Genomic DNA, 23,669 nt, shown 5'->3' with positions numbered 1-23,669 from the left:
TAATCTTCACAAAACTCCCAAAGGAAAGATTTTAAGGAGCATAATCAATGATAGGTCACTTACCTTCATACATACATACCTATCTCATGAAAATCCAAGAGTGTAACACTAAAATTCTGTCTAAGCCACAGATCTGAGATAGATCAAAAAACTGTAAGTGATATTTTTCAGGAAACCATCCCAAAAAGAAGAAGAGTGATGACTGTTCTACTACAGTGTGGGAAAATGTCATTAAACCTTCCCTTGCATGTTTTTATTCTGTAATAAAAAGAAAAAAAAATCCCATCTCACTCCACAGTTACATCTTCTAGATCTTCTAAAAAATATATCACCTTCTCCGGCCAGCGTGGCTCAGTGGTTGAACGTGAACCTATGAACCAGGAGGTCAAGGTTTGATTCCCAGTCAGGGCACATACCTAGGTTGTGGGATCGATCTCCAGTGTGAGGCCTGCAGGAGGCAGCCAATCAATGATTCTCTGTCATCACTGATGTTTTTATCTCACTCTCATTCTCCCTTCCTCCCTGAAATCAATAAAATATATTTCTTTTTAAAAAAAAAATACACCACCTTGGGATAAAAGAAAAAAAGAAGAAAATTTACCAAATTCTAAAACTCATTGTCTTGGATCTCCTTGACCTAACTGCTCAGAGGAGAATCTGTATTTTAAATAAATACCTCAAGCTTTCCAAGGCCTTCAGAGGTATTGGTAATGTTTTATTTCTTAAACTGGGTAGTAGGTACATCCGTTTGGGGATTATATTTCTTCTTTAAACCATTTTTATAATGTATAAAATTTCTTTAGTGCTCCCCAGGAATTCTGTGCATGTAGACCAGGAACCATGCTTTGGGAACCTGTGCAGGCTACAACAGAATCTCCCTGGATACCTTATGAAATAGAATCCCATTAGGGGTTGAATGTGTCCCTTCAAGAAAGATATGAATGGGACTACATAAAACTAAAAAACTTCTGCACAGCAAAAGAAATCATCACCAAAACAAAAATGCAACCAAACAAATGGGAGAAGATATTTGCAAACAATACTTCCAATAGGGGACACTAATATCCAAAATACATAAAGAACTCACACAACTCAACAACAAAAATTTAAAATTGGTCATAGGACCTGAACAGACACTTTTCCCAAGAAGACATACAAATGACCAACAGATACAGAAAAAGTTGTTCAATTTCACCAGTTATAAGGGAAATGCAAGTTAAAACCATAATGAGATAACACCTCAGATCTGTTAGAATGGCTATTATCAAGAACACAAGAAATAAGAAGTGTTAAAGAGGATGTAGAGAAAAGGGAACCCTCATACACTGCTGGTAGAAATGTAAATTGGTAAAGCCTCTATGGAAACAATAGAAAGGTTCCTCAATAAAATTAAAAAGAGAACTAACATATGACCCAGCAATCTCTGTTGGGTATCTACCTGAAAATTTTGAAAACACTTATTCATAAAGATATATGTATACCTATGTTCATTGCAGCATTATTCATAGCAGCCAAGACATAGAAACAACGTTAAGTGTCCTTCAACCAATGACTGAATAAAGAAGACCTGGTACATACATATAATGGACTATTACGCAGCCATAAAAAATGATGGATCTCGAGAGTATAGTGCTAAGTAAAATAAATCAAACAATAAAGGACAAAAACCATAAGAGTTCACTCATATGTGGAATGTAAAACAGAAAGCAACAAATAAACAATTAAAACAAACTCATAGATTCAGACAACAGTATGGTGATTACCAAAGAGGAAGGGGGGGGGGGGAGTAAAGAGGGTCAAATATATACTGATGGACGGAAACTAGAGTATGGGAAATGAGCACATAATGCAATAAACTGATGATGAATTATGGAATTTTATACCTGAATCGTATATGTTATTAACCAATATTATCCCAATACATTTAATTTTTTTAAAAAGATATAGTGAAATCCTAATTCTCAATACTTCAAAATGTGACCTTATTTGGAAACAGGGTTTGCTGTAATTCATTAAGATGAGGTCATACTGGAATAGGGTGGGCCCCTAATCCAATATGCATGGTGTCACAGACAATGGCCATGTGAACACTGAGACACACTGGGAGAACACCAGGTGAAGGTATTCACAAAGAAGGCAGAGATTAGAGCTAAGCAGCTACTAAGCAAGGAACTACCAAAACCTGCCAAAGAGCTAGAAAGAGGCAAAGAAGGATTCCCTACAGGTTTTAGTGGGAGCACAGCACTGTTGACATGCTGATTTTCCGACTTCTAGCCTCCAGTATTGTGAGAGAATGTATTCTTGTTGCTTTAAGCCACCCAGTGTGTGGCACTTTGTTACAGTAATCCCTGTCTTAGGAAACTAATACAAACCCTGACTAAGAGTGGTGTTGGAAGTGCCTAACCATCTCTCTATATAAAACCCTAATATGTAAATAGACCAAACGGCAGAACCAAACAACCGAACAACCAGTCGCTATGACGTACGATGACCACCAGGGGGCACATGCGAAACATGGTGGGCATCAGCTGCGGTGGGATGGTGAAGCAGTTGAGTGGGGACGCCAGACCAAGGTGGGGTGCTGGTCGCTGTCATCAGGGCAAGCCTCTGGTGGTTACTGAAAATTCTTTACTCCCACGTGCTGTGGTCCTGCCAGGTGCTTGTACCTGCTGCCAGCACCAGCCCCACTCGCACCCACTACCAGCACCAGAGCCGCCACTCACACGACCTGCCGGCACCCAGAGCCAGCCCCGATCACTCGGCCCCTGATCGCTTGGGGCCATCAGCGGGTGCGAGTGGTGGCTGCCAGTCCAGATCGCCCCTGAAGGCTTCTCCACCTCCCCCTGCTCCTGAGGGGTGATCAGGGCAGCAGCCGCCGCTCGCACACATGGCTGCCACCACACTGTCAGCAGGTGCAAGCTGGGGCCAGCTCGTGGGAGTGGCAGTGGTGGGAGTGGGGCTGCCGGCAGACAGGAGACCAGGGCCACTGTGGGAGGGGCCAGGTGGGGGTGCAGAGGATGGACCGAGACCCGCCCCTATGCCCACTGCAGCCTCAGGGCCCACAGTTCCTTTCAAGGTACACGAATTCATGCACTGGGCCCTAGTCAGATATAATTTTGAGAAGTCTGCTGCAGGTTCTAGAACCCTAAGAACATCTGTGCAGGAAAAGACCTCTAAATAACCACATTGTTTTGAAGATAAAAAAACCGAGTTTCATGATGAGTCTAAAATTCTCATCACTAAAATAGTAAAGTGTTATTTGGAAGTAACAATATTTTAGAAATACAATGAAATTAATTGCAAAAGAAATGAGACATAATAAGACAGATATGTTTTTAAGTGAACAGAGAAGAGAGTTCAGGGACTAAAAGGGAGTATAAAAAAAGAAAGGTAGCCTGGCCTCCTGGTTCTGTAAAAAGAGATAGGAAATGCCCTCAGACATATATTGCTGCCCAAGTAAGTTTTAAAGGAACTGTCTCTGAAACTTTCCCTACTGGTCTCAGTTCCTATTGTTTAATTAAAAGGTTCAAGAGAACCCTGACCTGTGCCAGGTTTGGTATAACCTTATTTGCAAAGAGCCAATATTTGGAGGAAAGTAGTGAAGAAAAAGCTATCTGGTTCCACTCTCCATCCATCCATCCTTTTAAGTGTCTGACTATAATCCATAGCAGACATACTTAGCAAACTTTAAAATACAGACTCTCAACATTTTTACAATTAAGTCACTCTGAAATGTCATGAAAAGCAATCTAGTCCCATTAAAATCTTCACACTCTCATTAAAAAAGCACTTACAGACTTGAAAATGTTCCTAATACATTATTTAAAGACACAAGATGTACAGTGACTAAAATCCTTGTATAAGGAAGAATAGTAGCAGCCTACTTTTTAAAAAAAAATGTGCAAATTTGTGTCATAATTGGGTAATTGGCAAACTGCAGGTAGCAGTCAGGTTGTAATATACTGGTTTTAAAGATGCTTGGGGACCTCTCATTCCTTTGAAATTCCAGTCCACCCAGGAACGCTCCGTATTAAATCCTAGAATCCTAGTTTAGTTAATGGTCCCTTTCTTCCCTCCTCACTCCCTCCCTCCCTTCCTTCCTTCCTTCTAGGAATTCCAGCCCAGGAAGTGGGGAGTGGGAAAAGTGTAGGGGGGAAAAATCCAGACCATATCAGCAGACACCACCATGCCACTAGTCATTTCTATAAAGTCCTGACTGCTAGTCCATTGGGTCTCCACCTTTTCAATTAAGGTTCATTGCTATTTATGTGTTGCCATTCAGGGAACTAAATGTGTTTTCACAGGCCCTAAAATCCCTAAGGCAGCGGTTCTCAACCTCTGGGTCGCGACTCCTTTGGGGGTCGAACAACCCTTTCACAGGGGTCACCTAAGACCATCCTGCATATCAGATATTTACATTATGATTCATAACAGTAGCAATATTACAGTTATGAAGTAGCAACGAAAATAATTTTATGGTTGGGTCACAACATGAGGAACTGTATTTAAAGGGCCAGAAGGTTGAGAATCACTGCGCCTAACGCAGCCATGGGCAAACTACTGCCCGAGGGCCGGATAAAACTAAAAAAAAAAAAAAAAAAAAAAAAAAAAGACCGCACCCTTTTATGTAATGATGTTTACTTTGAATTTATATTAGTTCACACAAACGCTCCATCCATGCTTTTGTTCTGGCCCTCCGGTCCAGTTTAAGAACCCATTGTGGCCCTTGAGTCAAAAAGTTTGCCCACCCCTGGAAGGGAACAGCAGGAACCCCAGGCTGGAAGTCTCTTTTCCACTCCTCTCTTCCCCTAGCCTCCCAAAAAACCCATACAATCCACCTTTAAGTAGGAAACTGAGTGTTGAACACTGAGGGAGTCTGACACTTGACTCCTAATGCAACTATACAATCTCTTCAAAGCAGAGATGACACATGGGAGAGTGGGGGACTGTGGGGGAGGTATTTCAGGCTAACCCCAATGGGTTTCACAGGTTTAAATTTGTTTAGTTTCTTCCAATGAAATTTCTGAAAATGTTGAGCTTGTATAAAAGATAAGATTTATGACTCCTATTTCCTTCCTCTAATTATATGTCAGTGCACAAAGCTCTCAGCCTCCAAATCTATAAAATGAAAGGGATGGACTTCTTAAAATTTAAGATCCTCCCTCTAAAGTCACTTGTGAGTTCTTAAGTTGCAATGAAATGCCAGGTCAAAATATATATACATATATATATATATCTATATCCATATCTATATCTATATACACATACATATACATATACATATATACATATATATGACTTTTACTGCTTGATAATTTGCAATTATCAAAAACAAATTTTATATGGCTTAGAAATATTTTTTAAACACCTGATCAGGAATTCAATATTTGTTTTCAAGCAGAAGGAAGACAGTGGTTGTTTAGTTTTGTTTTGTTTTGTTGTTTTTTTGGTTCCTTCTCCACCCCTATAATCTTATTCACTTCTACTATATTATATCATGATACCATTGCTGGTATGAAAAATGAAACTGAATAAATGTAACATTTCAATCATTTTTCTACAATTAGTCAAATTGTCATTCAATAAGCACCTATTATGTGCTTGGAGCTTTATGTAATTATTTCATTCTTTTTAGATAGATGTCAATATCGCAACTTTACCAAGAGGAAACCTAGAGAGATAAAGCAAGTTTATCACAGTCAGAAAAGTAGAACACCAGGGGAAGGATCCTGAGAGACCTCTACATCTCAACCTATGAATGAATAAATGAACAAACAAACGAATGACAAACAACTGAATTTCAAAAGTTTAAAAAAAAATAAAACTCAGGAATAAGAAATTTAGAATTCACTATGTAAGTTTCTACCATTGAGGCTTTTTTAAAGCAACATTTTTTTCTTCATTAAGTGTTCCTGCTTGATAATCAGACACTTAAAAACCGAGGGCATTATGTTTTGGATCATCATTTTTCCCAGAAAGAAAAAAGTCTAGGAATTCTCTACACATAGCTATGACTAACGGTGAGCAAAGAAGGGGTATGGTTGCAATTAAACACCAGCTCAATGGCTGCCAGGGGGTCACTGCTATCCTGCAATCTTTGTACTTAGTTGTTATCTCTTGCTTTTGATACACACAGAATAAGAGGATGGTGGGGAGGGGAAGACTTAGTCAGCTCGGGCTGCCATAATGAAATACCATAGACTGGGCAGTTTTAACAACAAACATTTGTTTCCTCAGTTCTGGAGGCTATAAGTCTAAGATCAAGGTGCCAGCATGGTCCGTCTCTGACCAGAGTTCTCTTCCTGGCTTATAGACTGCCACATCTCTCTCTAACTTCACATGGCAAGGGCAAAGACACAGGGTGCCTCTTTTTATAAGAGTACCAATCCCAACATGAGGGCTCAGGCTTCATGTCTCATCTAAATCTAATAATCTCCCAAATGCTTCATCTCTAAATACCATCACATTGGGGGTAAGGCCTTCAACATATGAATGGAGGTACATAATTCAGTCTATGGTAGGGAATTTCTTCATATTAAGTAAATGCTGCTACTGGAGTGTTGGGTAGGAAAGCAAAAGATTGAAAAGGCCTCAAATCTTGCTTTCACCTATATCTGATGAGAGCTTAATACAAAAACACCATAGGGCCCAGCCAGCATGACTCAATGATTAAGTGTCAACCTATGAACCAGGAGGTCACAGTTTAATTCCCAATAGGGGTATATGCCCAGGTTGCAGTCTCGATCCCCAGTGTGGGGCATGAAGGAGGCAGCCAATCAATGATTCTCTGTCATCACTGATGTTCCTAACTCTCTCTTCCTCTCTGAAATCAATAAAAACGTATTTGAGGAAAAAAAACCAACAACTATAGGGCTAGAAGCTTTACTGAACAGAAGTATTTTCAGTCAATTAGTCAATGGTTATTGAGGCTCTATTATAAAGTAAGATATTTAAGCACAGATGCAAAAGAAGAAACAAACAAAAAATTTTAATTATGGTTTCTATCTTTCATAGGTGTGGCTGACAAGCTTTTAAGGTGTCCATGCTCTTCCCTTGTATGATCCTCTCTCTTTGGGTGTGGGAGAAATCTGTGACTTGCCTCTAACCTCTTGGATACAGCTAAGATGACAGATATTCATGATTACATGACAAAAAAACTGTGGTATCTGCCTTGTTTTCTCTCTGGTTGGCTATGGGAAAGTGAGCAACCATGTGAAAGAACCACACGTCACAAGAAACTGTGGGCAGCCTCCAGGAGTAGAGAGACCCTAGTCAGTAAGAAAATAAGATCCTCAGTTCTACAGCTGCAAGGAAATGAATTCCATCAACAACCTGAGTGAGCTGGGAAGCAGACCCTTCCCCAGATAAGCATTCAGATGAGACTCGGGCCCTGGGCAACATCATCTTGACTGAAGCCTTGCAAAGAACCCAACTAAGCCTGGCTGGTGTGGCTCAGTTGGTTGAACATCATCTCATCCACCAAGAGGTCACTGGTTCCATTCCTGGTCAGGACACATGCCTGGGTTGCACACTAGAACCCCAGTGGGGCATGCAGGACGCAGCCAATTGATGACTCTTTTTCATCAATGTTTCTATCTCTACCTCTCCCTTCCTCTCTCTATAAAAGTAATGAAAACGTTAAAAAAAAAAAAAGAACCCAACTAACCTGTGCCCACAGAAACTGTAGGATAATAAATATGTTATTTTAAGCCACAAACACTTTACATTTGTGGTAATACTGTTATACAACAGTAGATAACTAATACAAGGTAATTTTCTTGAATGTACCATTTAAAATTTTTAAATTCTCCTTTCCCTCAGAAATCAACAATTGTCTTGGAGTATGTGGGGGAGGAAATAGGGATATTGTTAATCTTTCAAGGAAAAGAACAGGAAGGAGCCTAAAATAAATGCCTGGAATTGTATAATCACAGAGCTATTCATAATCAGAATGTTATCAAATCTAACCATTGAGGGCACTGAAATTCAGAAAGATTCAGTGACATATTCAAGGATACACAATGTATTCATACAAAAGCTAGGAGCCATCTTCCTATACACAAGGTTTTTCCACCCAAGGAAATTTCTTATCTCAACTCTAAATGAAAACACTCAAAATGTATCTATCAAGTACAGTTCTTCCTAGATTGAGGATGGCAAACCAACCAAATATTTCTTTTGCAGTTAAGACTTCATAGCACCTCACTGAATATAGTTATGTATATGGTCTATGTAGAAAAATGGGATGAATTTGTCCTGATTCATGTATATGAACAAGCTGTTTAACTGTCTTTTTTTCTTTTTGTCTCCACTCCAAAATAAAAAATAAAAAAATAGCATAAGAACTGTAGCCTTTTGAGAGTCCTGGGTAATATAGTTTTACTACATAACAAGCAGTGTTACTGCTCCAAAACGGGTTGGGGAGGGAGTAGGGGAACTAAATGAACGAAGCCATTTAACCTAAAAATGTATCCACTTTTAAAGCTTCTCCACGGAAGTGAATCCTCCCCCGAGAATCATGGAATGTCAGCATTAGAAGAAATTGTGCTAATTCTGGAAGGTTAAGTAACTTATCCAAGGTCACAAAGAAAATGAACTACAAAATCAAGTTAGGTTACCTTCCAGTTGAGTTATTTCCATTGCACCATATTGAGAATCAGTCCGCCCCCTCAATTGCATATGGCTACAAATACTTTAAAGGGAAATCTCCTCATCAATCAACACCTTGACCTTGGGCATCAAATACAACCACTAGTAGGGGACAGAATACCAAACTGAACTTATGCTTAGGATATTCCAAATGAAATGCAAGACATAAGAGAAAGGTCCTGCAAAAACTAATGACTATAAAACATTTATGTGAAATAAAAACACTTCATGATATGGAATTGTTGAGCTTCTACAAAAAAGGAAATTGAATTCTTTAAACTGGAGTCATATTCAGGCACTCAAGGAGGGGAAAGCTAGGGGGACTGAGGGGAAGGGGGATAAAAGAAGCCATATGTACTCTTAATAACACTACATCTTCTCAATCTATGTTTTGTATAAACCCATTTTTATTTATTGAATTTACTTAAAGTGAGTTTGTTACCTTTCGTAGCTCCCATGGTTGTCTAAACAAAACAGCCAGTGTGCACTGTGGATTTTGGTACATGCTGTGCCTGCAAGGCCCTGGAGATATAGGAACATAGGGCCAATGAACAAAGGTGTAAGCAAGGCTCGAACTACAAATGATAAGATTAATTCTAGAGCAAGGAAAGAATATAGAAGCCTAGTCATCTGAGTTTTGATGTATGAGTAGAACTTAGTCTAGGACAGGGTGGGCAACCCCTGGCACACGGGCCAAACATGGCATTCCAGTAACTTTTGCTGGCATGCGAAACCCTCTCTTATAATCTTCCATTTACAATTATTTTCTTAATATCGACTTCTTTATTTTTCAGATAAATTCAGTGTAGGTGCATCTTAGATAAATAAATAATTTTACATAACATGTGTACATTAAAAAAATAAATGTATTTTTCATCATCATATACTGTGTTTTTGTCGCTCGAATGAATTTTATTATTTCTTCAAGGTTCTTCACATACATACACCTTAAGAGATATCAAGTAGGCGTAACATGTTCTCAAAAAATTAGGGTTGGAGAAGAATTTTGAGTCAGAGATTTTGCTGGTTTTGGCACGCACTCACAAAAAGGTTGCCCACCCCTGGTTTAGGATCAATAGAGGATCCAGCTAATATGGTTTTGGTTTATTATATAAACAGTAACCCTGTTCTAAATTGGGGGTAAAATATCATTCCTCCCTCTGTCCTATTTCTGTTCATTACTCATTTGAGTTCTTTACTGCTATAATCTGTTTACCTGTCTTCTTCCTCCACTGGACAGCCAGCTCCTTAAGGAGCACATACAACACAGACACCTTTCATCATTATTTCAGTACAGTACCTAGCTGGGCAGCCTTTGACAGAAATTAAAACTCTACCATTCAACTTCCATAACGGTAAAACAACTATTCGATCACTTGCAACTTCCATTAATCTCTGTACCACCTAACCTTAAATCTCCAATGAAGCAAGACAGTAATTTTTTAAAGGAAAAAAAAAACACCTACAGTCTACCACGACTTCACACAGAGCTGACAGAAGCAGTGTTTAACACGTAAGTTCCATCACTATGTAATTAATTATTCTTAGCTAATGTTGCTGCTTTGATTTATTCCATATTACTACTCTCTATACCAACCTTTCCCTTTCATAGGTCACAATTCTGCAGGATATTAACAACTATTCCCTGGGGGAGTAGAATGGATAGGATTCTGAGTTCAAATTAGTTTGGGAAATGTTTAGTTAAACAAAGTCATTTTAAGGCAGACAACTCAGTGCTTTCAATGTGTACTATTAAAGTGAATTTCCAAGAAAGAAATGTGGTATTTATGGGTTTTTCATTTAGCCTCAGAGCATCTTGGTCTCATTCTTCTACACAAGGTGAGGAATACTTTCTGGGAAATTTATTCAAGTTAACAGCATTTACCGGCTGAAGAAAACAATAAATCTCAGTGGGAAATCTTCAGTAAATATAAGCAAGACTGACAAGTGGATTCATTGTTTCATTCATACAACCAGTGTTTACTGAGCCCTGCACTATAAAAGGGACAAAGGCCCTGCACTCACAGAGCTTAAATCCAGTGGAAGGGAAGAATGCCCTCCATCCCCAGCCTGGGAGATAAAGAAGTCTTTCTAGTCTCCTTGAGGCTGGACACTAGTTCTTTTATAGCCCCAAGCACCTGGTGGGTGTTCTGTAAATAACTGCTAGCAATAAGATCATAGTCAAGTCTGTAGACATTTTCCAAATTCCCATGAAAATCAATCAAAACAGTAATAAAATGGACTGCTGAAATCCATGTTTGGTTATTTGATCATGTGGATAAACTTCTATAAAGATACTCATTTTGAAGAATAATTTTTCAAGACAAGACCTAGGAGGTGCCTTAGAAATCATCTACTTTATCCCCTTGAATTTCCTGAGAAGAAACTGAGGCCAAAGAGGTTAAGTGCTTGACCAAGATCATACTGGCTGTGCCAAACTTGGCGGCTTTGTTGGTTGGAGTGCTGTCCCGTACACACACATACACACAAAAGGGTGTGGGCTGGATTCCGGGTCAGGGCATAAACCTAAGCTGCGGGTTTGATCCCTGGTTGGGGCTCATAAGGAGGGCAACCGATCGATGTCTCTTTCTCTCTCTCTCTCTCTCTCTCTCTCTCTCTCTCTCTCTCTCTCTCTCAAATCAATAAAAAACATGTCCTCAGCGAGGAATGATTTTTTTAAAAAGGGTCATACAGACTGCAAGAGATAGCAAAGACAGCAATGCAACTGCAAAAGGCCTTGACCATCTGCCACCTGGGGCTTCTCTCCATCCAGAGTCAATGGTTTTATGAACTAACACTGCTTTCTAAAGAAGGTAAGAAGTTATTTCATCAGTGACAATTCTCTAAGTACTGTCACAGCACAGCTATCATTTTGATCATATCCAAACCCACCTTTATAGAATCATGGAATAACCTGGGCAACCAGGAAAAATGAGAAACAGGGTAGCCTTTGGGCACAACAACAGGTTTCAAGCCAACAAAACATCAAAGAGTATGCTCTTCTGAAGACGGATTATAATAAATACTTCAAATATGATCAGAAAATTAAAAGCCTAGCAGAGTGGACGTTCAGTCAGTCCTAGGTTCAGCCCACAGAGTGCTCTCTGTAACCTGCTGAATGACCCTGGACCACAAGCTAATTCTTTCTCCATCTAGAAGGGGTTGGACTAGAGGTTATGAAGGCCCCTTAGGGTCTCAAATTCCATGATTTGCTTAATTTATGTCAGCAACAAAGAACTTGTCATCCTCCTCTTGGGCTATAACCAGTTTTGTTCTTTTTTGAGGCAGGATCTGCTACATTTGCATCAAGTACTGAATGTTACAGGACATAAAATAGATAAGTACTCTCTAGGTACATTTTATTATACTTCCCTATCATTTAACATACAATAAAGAGATGTACTATGAAATATTATGGAACCTAAGAGTACATTATCCCAGACTGGTCTAACTAGCATGGTGTCTAATTCTTAGAACTTACAATTTTAATAAAACTCTGTGACAATTCACTAAGGGGGAAAGAAAAAAGTCATTGGAAAAAAATTAAAATACACAAATGTTAAAACTTCTCTTTAATTCCCCTTTTCTCCTGGTTTACCAACTTTCGCTGCAGACATTATTTAGAACTGGCAAACTGAAAAGTTCCAAACAGAAACTGTATTCAGAAGCTGCTTTCCACTAGGAAGCAGACATATCTGCACCCCACTGTGAATCAAATCACAGGTAGGCCAAAGGGCAATACCTGGGCCCTGGGAAAAGCTTTTGCTTTACCTGCCTCAATTCCTGGCTAAATTCCTCATTTCCAGGGGAGGTGAGACCTCCGATAAAAGGTCAATTCAATGCATTTTGACATCCAAATAGCAATACTGTTGGGAGTAAAATTAAAACATCTACTGAGAATGAAATTGGAGAGGTGAAAATATTAGAGAAAGAAAAAATAATGTGCGTGTTGAATTTTACAAAAACTGAGGCTGGTGTCACCAGAGAAGAAAAAGAGGAATTAAGGAAGCTGCACTGCATATGAAATGAGGATTTTACAACTGGTTTTAAATGTAACCGTACAAAGTACCATCCTGGAAAAAATCTTAGTACTGTAACAATCTGGGATATACCTTGATAAGAGAACTCCAACTTCTGCTTGGTCATTAATTTGCTCTTGAGCAAGATGTTACTTAATCTTTCTGAGCCTCAGTTTCCTCAGCTATAAAATTGGGGCGGGGGTATCCCAGATATTCTGAAAGATTTTTTTTTTAATCTTAACTCTCCTGCAAATCTATACTATACATTCAGTGAACAATGAGCACCTGGCTGTGAGTCCAACTGCATATACAACTTTCAGACACTGCAAACACAGAAAATAAGATTCAATACCAGCTCTTGGGTGTTCTGGCCTAGTGGTTTAGACAAGTAAGGAAAATACAGAACAATGCAGTAGATACCCTAACACAAATTTAGACAAGGTGCTGTGATAGCTTCCCCAAGGCTACCCTAGATGGAGATGCCAGAGTTTATCCTTCTCCTCTAGTCATGGGTTAACAATCAATCCTTGGGCTTTGCCACCTCAGGAAGGTAATACATTTTTTCATAAACCGAGCAAAGCTATCCACTTCTTGTTTTGATTTTATATCTATATTCCTTAGGTTAGTCCTTATTCATATGAAAAATATTGTTTCTGAATTTTCCTTGAGAGAAAAATAAACCACTTCTGTAAAATAAACAGCTACTTTTTATTCCATACCTTTACAAAAAAAATACCATTATTAAAATAATCAAACTCTATTGTATCATGAGGTAAGCTGGCTTCTTCCACTTGATACTGGGAACAGAGCATCTATATATATAAAAGCCTAAGAGACCATTATGACTGGTCGACCAGTCACTATGACGCGCACTGATCACCAGGGGGCAGACACTCAATGCAGGAGCTGCCCCCTGGTAGTCAGTGCACTCCCACAGCCAACCTCTAGTTGCCGGCCAGCCTCCCGTGGTCCATCCCCCTTGCCGGAACAGCCCAATTGGCCCCAATCGGGACTGGGCAAGTCAGCCGCAATCAGCCCGGATCACTGGGCAGGCCAAGGGACTCCACCTGTGCACAAATTCGTGCACCGGGCCTCTAGTTTATTTATAAAGTTGCATAAATTTCAGAAGCAACAGCAAAATCACTGATTGTAATATAACTCATCTCTTAGTCAATATTTTCTATATTGTACTCTTGACTAGCAAGAATAAACATAGAACTCTCATATACTGCTAGTGAATATTAATGGTAAAACCTTTGAGAAATATAATTTGGAAATATGCATCAAAAATAAAAACACATGTCTCAGACAAAGTAATCTAAAAATTTATCTGTTGAAATAAAGAACTTAACAAAAATAACTCAGTAACAAGAATACATATCACAATGTTGGTTGTAAGGTGAAAAACCTGGAATTAGTTTAATTGTCCAATAATAAATTGTTTAAATATGTTTGGTATAGCCACACAATGAATTTATATACAAGCCATTTAAAATGCTATGGGACAGTATTTTATGACATGACAAAGTATTACCAACTTATTAAGTAGGAAAAAAGTAGATTACAAGTCAGTTTGTATGATTTGATCCATTTTTATAAAAACAACCTATAGAACCATTTATATACACAGATTCATGCATTCCCTTATATGGAAGAAACATATAGGACAAATGCCAGGTTGTGAATGATTTTGGTAGTATTAGATTATATGTTATCTTTATTGTCTTTCTTATCTACCAATTTACAATAATATATGTGGCTTTTATCATTTTCAACAGTTTCTAAATTAGAAAATTAAAACATGCATACAGCATTTCAGTACCAGACTTGGTGGAAGGGGAAAAAAAAGCAGCTGTCCATATGAAGGCAGAGCCCTTGTGTCCTGCCAAAGATAAATGTAAATTGTTTGGCTGTCCCTGCTACAACCAGTTCAACTGGCATCAAAATAAAGGCTCTTTAAAAGGCCATGCAAACACTGTATGGGCTAGAGTCTAATTGAGCTAGTTGTAAATTAATTACCTAATATTGTCAAAATGGGCAAAAAAGAACTCATTCCCTCCATAGAGGGACCTGAAGCTGATCCTAAAGGTAAGCAAGAGACAAGTGTTGGTAGTGGCAAATGTTTAGTTTTGTAAAATAGACAGCAATAGAGGCTTTACAAATCATTGCTGATTCATGACAGATTTCCTTGCCAACGCTTGATTTGTTAACATCCCCTCCTCTTTTCCCAGTTTAAGTACCTCCCTTGGCAGAGAAAACGATGCTCTCCCATTCTCTCTCAATCCTTAAAACTTCATTTCTGAAATGAACGAATCAGTGCCAAGTGTCTGAAGAGACAGGACGCTGAATTAGGGCCAGGATGTTAATCCATAATGCCCTCTGGTACTTCGAAGCTCAAGAGTTCATTTCAGCTTTCCTAGTAAGACTGGCCCCACATACACACCTCCTGCTTCTCAACTACCCCCAGCAAAAAAAAAAAAAAAAAAAAACCTTTTACAAAATATACATTTATTGTAATGATGCATCTCCAATCTGTTTAAATAGAGATTATATTATACTCTCAGGCACATTTTCAGTCATTACAAAATAAATTTTTCAGCCTCAAAACTGGCAGTTGTGGTTCTTTTAAAAGGGGGAGGGGTGTCCTTTGGTAAGTAAAGCATGAACATTTTCCTTTAGGATGTCACTCAAGTGACTTAAAATGAAAACCTGTATATCCCAAATGACTGAGCTCAATTCCCATTTTGATTTCCAAACATACAGGCAAACTCCAATAAGGAAAATGTCAAGATATTGCTTTTAAGTGTCCTTACCTTTAAGAACTCAGTCTATGAGAAGAAACTTAGACACCTAGAGGACTATATTAGTTTAGTTTCATTCCAATTCAATACACATTATGCCATGGCATGGGATTAAATACTAAGTGAACAGCACCCAAGACTGAAGTCTTTTTTAAAAAAAATGAATTTATTAGGAACAGATCTGGACTTTGAACCATGACTAGATTTACACTTTGCCTTGAAATTTATATAATTATAGTCCCTTTGGAATGGAGAGAATTCATTCAATGATCAATAATCCCTGATGTGAACCCCCATTCGGATAATCCAGATGAGTGACAAATGAGCCTGTTTGAACACCTTCAGCAACTGGAACTTAAGACTCTGAGACAGCACTCTTAGAAATCTGTATTTTTTCTATAGAATTCCAATTGTACCTCCAATGGAAGAAGGAATGACCACTTGTATCTAAATCCCTCTTCCTGAAATCAACACTATAAATAGTACTTTAAAACAGCCACCATGTATAGTCCTGAACAGTATCTTCCTCAGGAGAAACATTCCTAGATCCCTGTCTCCTTTACTAGTAGCACGGTTTGTGGCCACTCCTTCAGTTCTGATCCCTCTCCCTCAGGCCTGTTAATGACAGTCATCCACTCATTAAAAGCTTCCAATATTCCCTCCACCCACATGTAGTTGATTAGGATTGTATTTGATTAAGACAGATATCTTTCATGCCCTAGCTGGTTTAGCTCAATGGATAGAGCATCGGCCTTCGGACTGAAGGGTCCCAGGTTCCATTCCAGGCACATGCCCAGGTTGCGGGCTCAATCCCCAGTAGGGGCCATGCAGGAGGCAGCCTATCAATGATTCTCTCTCATATTAGTGTTTCCATCTCTCTTTTCTCCCTTCCTCTCTCTGAAATCAATAAAAAAAAAAAATTAAAGAAGATTTTTAAAAAAAGACAGATATCTTTTAGCAATCACATCTGTGGTGAAATCTCCTTCCTTTTCGAAAGCAGTAACTAATAAACACGTCTCAAGTTTCACTCCATTTAACATTTCCCAAGTGAAAATTTAAGTATTGTGCTCTTCCTTAAAATTCTCTTTTTGGCCCAGCCGGCGTGGCTCAGTGGTTAAGCATCAACCTATGAACCAGGAAGTCACAATTCTATTCCCGGCCAGGACATACTAGTATGCCCAGGTTGCGCCGGGGTTACGGGCTCAATCCCCAGTGTGGGGCATGCAGGAGGCAGCCTACCAGTGATTCTGTCTCATCACTGATGTTTCTCTCCCTCCCTTTCCCTTCCTCTCTGAAATCAATAAAAATGTTGCGTGTTTTTTTAAGTTCTCTTTTTGCCTTGTCCAGGTGGCTCAGTTGATTGGTGTGCTGGCTCGTGCATCGAAAGGTTGCAGATTTGATCCCTGGTCAGGGCACACAACTAGGTTGTGAGTTCTATCCCTGGTTGGGGCTCATACTGGAGGCAACTGATCGATGTTTCTTTCTCTTTCAAAATCAATAAAAACATATCCTCAGGTAAAGATTTTTTTAAAAATCTCTTTTAAGTGTGGAATTCTAAATACTTAACGATTTTAAGGAACTGGCTCAGTTATATATGTGGTTCAAACTTATGTATGTGAACATAAATTTGAGTGAGAATAAGAATGTATAGAATAAAGCCTAAGAGACAGATCTGACAATCAATTTTTACATTCCTACCTTTCTAATCCTGTACTGAGCTCTGACTATAGACTTATTCCACTTTCTGATTTCTTGGGGATCCAAGACTCAAAAGTAATCAACACTAATAATCACACATTTATTGAGTATCTATTATGTGCTCAGTATGCTAAATAATGACAAGAACACATACTCACTGTCCAGTAAGTTAAAATCTCCATAAAGAGATAAAATATTTACTTTAAAAAAAATAATGAATAATTCAAGGAAGTGTATATGTAAAGGTTCAAAATACATGATATATATATATATGAACAGCCTAAAATGATGTTACAAGACTTCAGTGACAATGATGGTCTCTCCCTCCTAGCCCCCAAAAAACAATACCCAAATAAACAAAGAACTTTAATGATTAATAATCTTTAATTTCATTGACTGCATGCGTCTTCCAAATCTGTCTAACCCTAAAGTGTAGCATTATCAAAGCTACAATATTTGAATAATTTTTGTTCCCCAAAGAAACATGAAGTCAGAGAACAGAAGACCCTCAAATAAAACTGAATTATAAAGCTATCCTTAGAGATAAAAATATTATACATAAGGGGTTCTAGTATTTTGCTACATAAACTTGTAGGAGTTCATCTTGATGGACCTCTCTTATCTAATTCTGTTCTATGATGAACAGTGTTAAGGAGGGATTTTAGGAGCTAAGTTAGGATGAGTGCCAGCAGTACAGCTAGTAAAGTTATTCTGGAATTAAGCGACTCAATGGACATGCTGAGACAGAATGCCACAAAAATAAGACAGTCATCTTTATGCACGTCCGTGGGGTGAAAACTGTTATATATAACGGACTAATTATATACTGGAAGGACATTGGAGTGAATCTTGTCTCTGCTATCCTGGTTAAGAAGTTCTTTTATTAGATTGACCACTGGGCTACTTTGCTATCAGCAACTCTTTAACATTAATTTTGATACAGTTCACCAAACAGCTGTTTTCTATGTCTCTTGGTCTTGTTATGACCACAATCCAGGTGTTATACTATCTTTTCTTCTTTTTAAATATTTAAATGGGACAGAAAACAAGTGCAATTCTCAAACTGCTGCTGCCTCTCAAAAGGTCAAAAACATTGTAGGTGACAACAGAAACATTGCCCTCTTCTACTGTTTTCAGAACAGCTATAAAAGAGCCAGACCTTGGTTCTTAACCTTTTATGGGTCACTGACCCCTTTGAGAATCTGATGAAAGCTAGAAAAAAACGTGTATACACAAAGCCTTCTGCCTATGACTTTGGGAACTTTGTGAATTCTTTAAAGCTTGACCAAAAGTTTAAAAACTTTTAAGCCAAACTGTGAACCCTGTGGGGCAGGGATTGTGTTCTAATTCTGGTTTCTATGCCGTTTTTAAGATTACCACTGCCCCATGTGTAAACAATTCTCTCATCTACTCAAGACATAGATAAATACATAAGAATAAAATGAATGGATGAAAATCCAGTATTATACGGTAGTTGTCTTTGTGGCTTCCAAATATGATTGATTAATCAAGGAATCACTCAGAGTGCTCTTCAAAGACCCCCACCTCTGAGAGATTCAGACTCAGTACATCTTAAGTAGTATTCAGGAATCTGTATTTGTAAGAAGATGCAGCATGACTGGTAAACCACTAATGTACCATAACTCAGTGGAAGGAAACTTTAACTTTTTTCCTGATGTATTGTTAAAGAAGGATATACATGTCTATGTATTGCACAAACTGAAATAAGAAAAGCTGTTTCAAATGCTGCAAGTGGGCTTGACAAACAGTTAAGCACCAGAGTTTACAATGCTGATACTAAAAAGAATCTGACTAGTGTGTTTGGTGGTTTGTTTGTTTTGTTTTCCCTGAAAGGTCATGCTGTGATTCACAACCAGATGCTTACTCGAGCTGCTGGTTTACAGCAAGAGGTTTAGCATAGTGGCCAGAGAGATCTCCACATCATTAGAAGCACAGCTTTGCTAAACCTTCCTGACACATTTTGATTCCACGGGTTCAAACCACACAACAGGAATGAATATGCTCTGATTTAGAGGAAATTCTTGACAATCTGGATAAAATTTAGTTTCACAATAAAAATATGTTATTAACAGAAAGTATCGCCATGCAATTCCTTCAAGTGGATAAACTGAGCCCAATTTGTAAGACCTGGTGATTAAGAGACTGGGCTTAACCTACCTGATCAGGTGCCTCAATTTCCTCTTTCCTACAAGACTGAAATTTTAAAAACCCGTTCCCCTTCTCATTCCTATTTTCTACAGCTCAATGAGATTATTCATTCCTTCCTTACTTCGCATAGTATATGATGCTAGGCCCCGGAGTATGTGCCCGTATGCCAGCCCCCAGCGCAGTACAAGGGGAAAACTGCAGACAGCAGGTCTCCTGTCCTCCTGTTGTTCACAGTCTACTGTCTGTAGATATTTCAGGAAATTACTTCATGAAAACAAATTCCTTACTGGAGCCACTGCATATAAAGGAAAGAATCAGGACTGTCGTTTCTATTGAGAAGTCAGGGCACATCTCTTTATGATGAGATCTTCTTCATCCCACACGTGGCACATGTACTAGTGACAGCCAGGGCCCAGGGGAGTCGAGAGGGTGACGTTCTAGCCCAGGCCCAGCTTCCTGTGTGACCCCTAGTTTGAGCCAATTAATAAGAATCCCAACTACCTATGGTTGAGAACTGGGTACTTGACAGGCATTATCTGTAGATTCTTTACATGCATTTTCTTCAAAATAACTCTGAGGAGAGGCAGAACCAGAATGCCATGTTACAAATCATAAACATCCTCAGACAACTTAGGTAAGGTGAGATGTCTTGTTAAATAGTGGGACCAAGATGCACATATAAGTCTATCTGGGACGAAACTACACAAGACTTACGTAAACTCGGAGAATTGTAAAGAGTCAACGTTTTCTCCAAACTCTAACACTGTGTAAGAATATCATCTTCTATTCATTTTATAGATCCTGAGGCCAAGAAAAAAATGCCTTCCTTGAAATAGTAAAAAAAAAAAGCATAAAATAGCCACCTCCAAATTATCAGGCCAAACTAAGCTCACCATGAGGCCCCATTAGCTTGTCATACACTACACTTCCCTCTCTCTATAAAATGGAGGTAACTGGCATTTGTCAAAGGGTTGCTGTGAAGCATACAAATCAAAATGAAATGGTTTATATAAATGTAAAGCAAACGTGATTAAGAGCTTCGGCCCTAGATCTACACAGCTACAAGACTTCAGGCAGGTTATTAAACATTTCAGTGTCTCAGCCTCCTCATCTGTAAAACGGGGATAAGAGTGACCAAGCCTGCCCTGGCTGGTGTGGGTCAGTGGTTAGAGTGTCAGCCTATGAATCAGGAAATTGCAGTTCAGTTCCAGGTCAGGACACATGCCTGGTTGCCGGCTCAGTCCCTGGTGGGAGCATGCTGGAGGCAGTGATAGATGATTCTCTCTCATCATTGTTTCTCTCTCTCCTCCCTCTCACTTCCTCTCTGAAATCAATAATTTTTTTTTAAAAGAGTCAGTGTTTGATTCCTAGTCAAGGGCATGTACCTGGGTTGCAGGTTCAATCCCCCAGACTGGTCCGGGTATGTGCAGAAGGCAACCAATCGATGTTTCTCTCCCGCCCCCTCCCACCCCTCCCACTCTCTAAAAATCAATGGGGAAAAAAATATCCTCAGGTGAGGATTAATAAAACAAACAAACAAAAGAGTGATAAAGTCTGGAGCACAGTAAGTACTCAACAAATACTACTATTTTCATTATTATGATAACTTCCTATAAACTCAACTGTCTGTGATCTGGTACCTTAGGAATAAAAAAGTTTCACTATTACTAAAGACTACAGAAAACATTTTTATAACTTATTGACCATAAATAACACAGTGGTTTACAAAAACAGCTTTTTTAATTAAAAATTAAATAAAAAGATTTAAAAATCTTCTCTCTCCACTGGTCTAATTTACCCACAATAAACCCAGGCTCCAAGCACACTTCAAAAACAATTGCTGGCAATGCAGAACTCTCTACAGCAAAAATGTCAAACAAACAAGGCATGCGGCCCGCCGGCCACAAGTTTGACATGCTTGCTCTACAGCCTTTCACACCTACAGAGAATGTGCATAACAGTCTTCTTGCTTCAGAGAGCTGTTCTGAGAATAAACAGTTGTAAATGCCCTTTGTAATCTTTTGACAATGGTGCTATATAAGCACACATTACTGTAGGCATTATAAATTAAGTATGTGGTTACACATGACAATACAAAAAAATGCCTGAAACATCTTTCCCTTCTTCAGCATCCAATTAAATTACCATTTTTCCTAAGAAGAAATTCTTTATTACATTATCCCACAAAAATGACACCACCACAGACACCTTAGATGTTCATTCCATGCTATACACTGTCATAACCACTTACTAACTCATTTAATCCTCACAACAGCTCTACAATACTATTTTTCCATCTTACAGTTGGGGAAACTGGGGTAAGTGGCAAAGCTGGGATGTGAACCCCAGTCACGGGGCTCTAAAGAAGCTACTGTTAATCCACCGGATACTATGACCTCCAAAAGCAAGATATCTGTTGATAATCAACCTCCCCCTGCTCTTAATCCACAGGGTAGTGTGGCCTCCAAAAGTAAATTCTCTCTTCATAAATACCACCCCTGCCCCACAGAAATGCACCTGTACTTAACTGACATCGTTGCTTGGGACATTTCAATACCAGTTACAAAAAGGATCTAGTTTAACTGCTCTGCTAACCCAGTCTCCATGAGGACAGGGCCCCTTGCCTCCTCTGTATTTACATAACCCCATTCCTTCTAAATATAACGTTGGTGCTCAAGAACATGGTGAATGAATTAATTAAATGAATGTTACCATTAAGAATCTGATCATTTAAAGAGACACAACTCTTTTTATTCTTTTTACTAGTTACCAGGTGCACAGATTCGTGCACATTGAAAGGAAATTAATTAGAAGGTGGCCCGCAGGGCGGGACTGGGCGAGAGGAGCTGGACTTACCCTGGAGCCAACCTCTCAGCATCTGCAGAATGAGCGGGGATCCCTCCGGTAGATGGAGTCCCTTGGCTTGGCCTGCGGAGATCAGGCCACACCGGCTCTCTGACATCCCCTGAAGGGTCCTGGAGTGCAAGAGGGCACTCTGCAAAGTTGCCCTCGTACAGGGTGTGGAACGCAAACAGAAGTGTGCAGTAAGCCAGATTCGGGCCGACAGTGCCCTAGCAACGACATAACCCACGGCCGAAGGTGGAATCGCACAGCCCCGCGAGGAATTGGGCTCCTTCCTCTCTGGTTTTGGGGTGCATCATCCAAGAACTGCCACTGCCAAGTCACTGCACTCAGCAGCTCCTACAATGAGCGTCTGCCCCCCTGGTGGTCAGTGCATGTCATAGCGACCAGTCAGACGGTAGGAGGGACACTTAGCATATTAGCCTTTCATATATATGTATATAAAAGATTATATATATACTAGAGGCCTGGTGCACAAAATTCATGCACGGGTAGAGTCCCTAGGCCTGGCTGGCAATCAGGGCCGATCAGGGCCTTCAGACTGCCGGCTGGTGCCTTCCTTTGTTCCACACCGCCCCCTAGTGGTCAGTGCATGTCATAGCAAGCTATCAGTCTGCCGGTCAAACTCCTGAGGGGACAAATGCATATTAGGCTTTTATATATATAGATAAATACGTTTTATACTGCATTTTAATATTAAGCTGCATTTAGGGGTTAATGTTTTGCTTTTGTTTTCTTTCTAAGCAAAACTAGTATTTTCTCCGCTCAGGCAATACATTTCATTAATTACTAATTCAACAGACCAAAGAAAAACAGACTATTCAGCTGTCAGATCACACAAGACCTTTTCAATACTTCATTCTTGTGGAAATTTCTGAAGCAGAAATTTTTTAAATCCCATTTCTGTTTTAATGACTTAAAAAAGAAACTGCCCTTATGGGGGAAAGGAGCATTAAAAAGGTAATAAACATTTAATGATCCATAATTGGTTATATCAAAGCAATCACTGTTAAGTAATTAACTTCTCTTTCGACTTGTTCACTTGATATTTTGAGCACCTTTGACAGACCTGGAATTATCCATATTATTTATACATATTATAAGCTAAAGCCTTTGGAAGAGCCCAAAACACAAAAGTTGCCAATCACCCATGGGCATGGTAGGATGTGGCCTATAAAAATCCAACTGATTAGCAAAACCAAGAGCATCCCAAGCCTCAACACCAACAAAGCCACAGAAATGGTATTACTGCTAAAATGTGGGGGCTGTACACATGGCAGCAAGGAGGGGTTAAAGGAAAACACAAGAGAAAATTTCAGCTTAAAAGATAGCAAAAAATAATTAAATCGCACCACCAGGAAAGAATACAGTGAAACAGCTGGTATGTTGTTACTATGCAAAATTACAATTAAGCTCAGGTTAATGTCATTTCCAACTAATTACCTACAGTCAGTTGGAAGAGAGACAATAA

The 23,669-nt window shown here is 39.2% G+C and overlaps 1 protein-coding gene across 3 annotated transcripts in view; it reads right to left on the bottom strand.

Moving 5' to 3' along the window:
• The window catches only part of AUTS2 (activator of transcription and developmental regulator AUTS2), a gene marked incomplete at its 5' end in the record, with an annotated part of 1,127,567 nt that overhangs the window by 1,079,270 nt on the left and 24,628 nt on the right, over nucleotides 1-23,669 (bottom strand). The gene's annotated exons all lie outside the window — the stretch shown is intronic.

Source organism: Myotis nattereri, assembly GCF_964212035.1.
Source record: "Myotis nattereri genome assembly, chromosome: 4".
In the NCBI taxonomy this organism is placed as follows: Eukaryota; Metazoa; Chordata; class Mammalia; order Chiroptera; family Vespertilionidae; genus Myotis; species Myotis nattereri.
The sequence above is the reverse complement of the archived record's forward strand: the minus strand, read 5'-3'. Positions and strand labels throughout refer to the sequence as shown.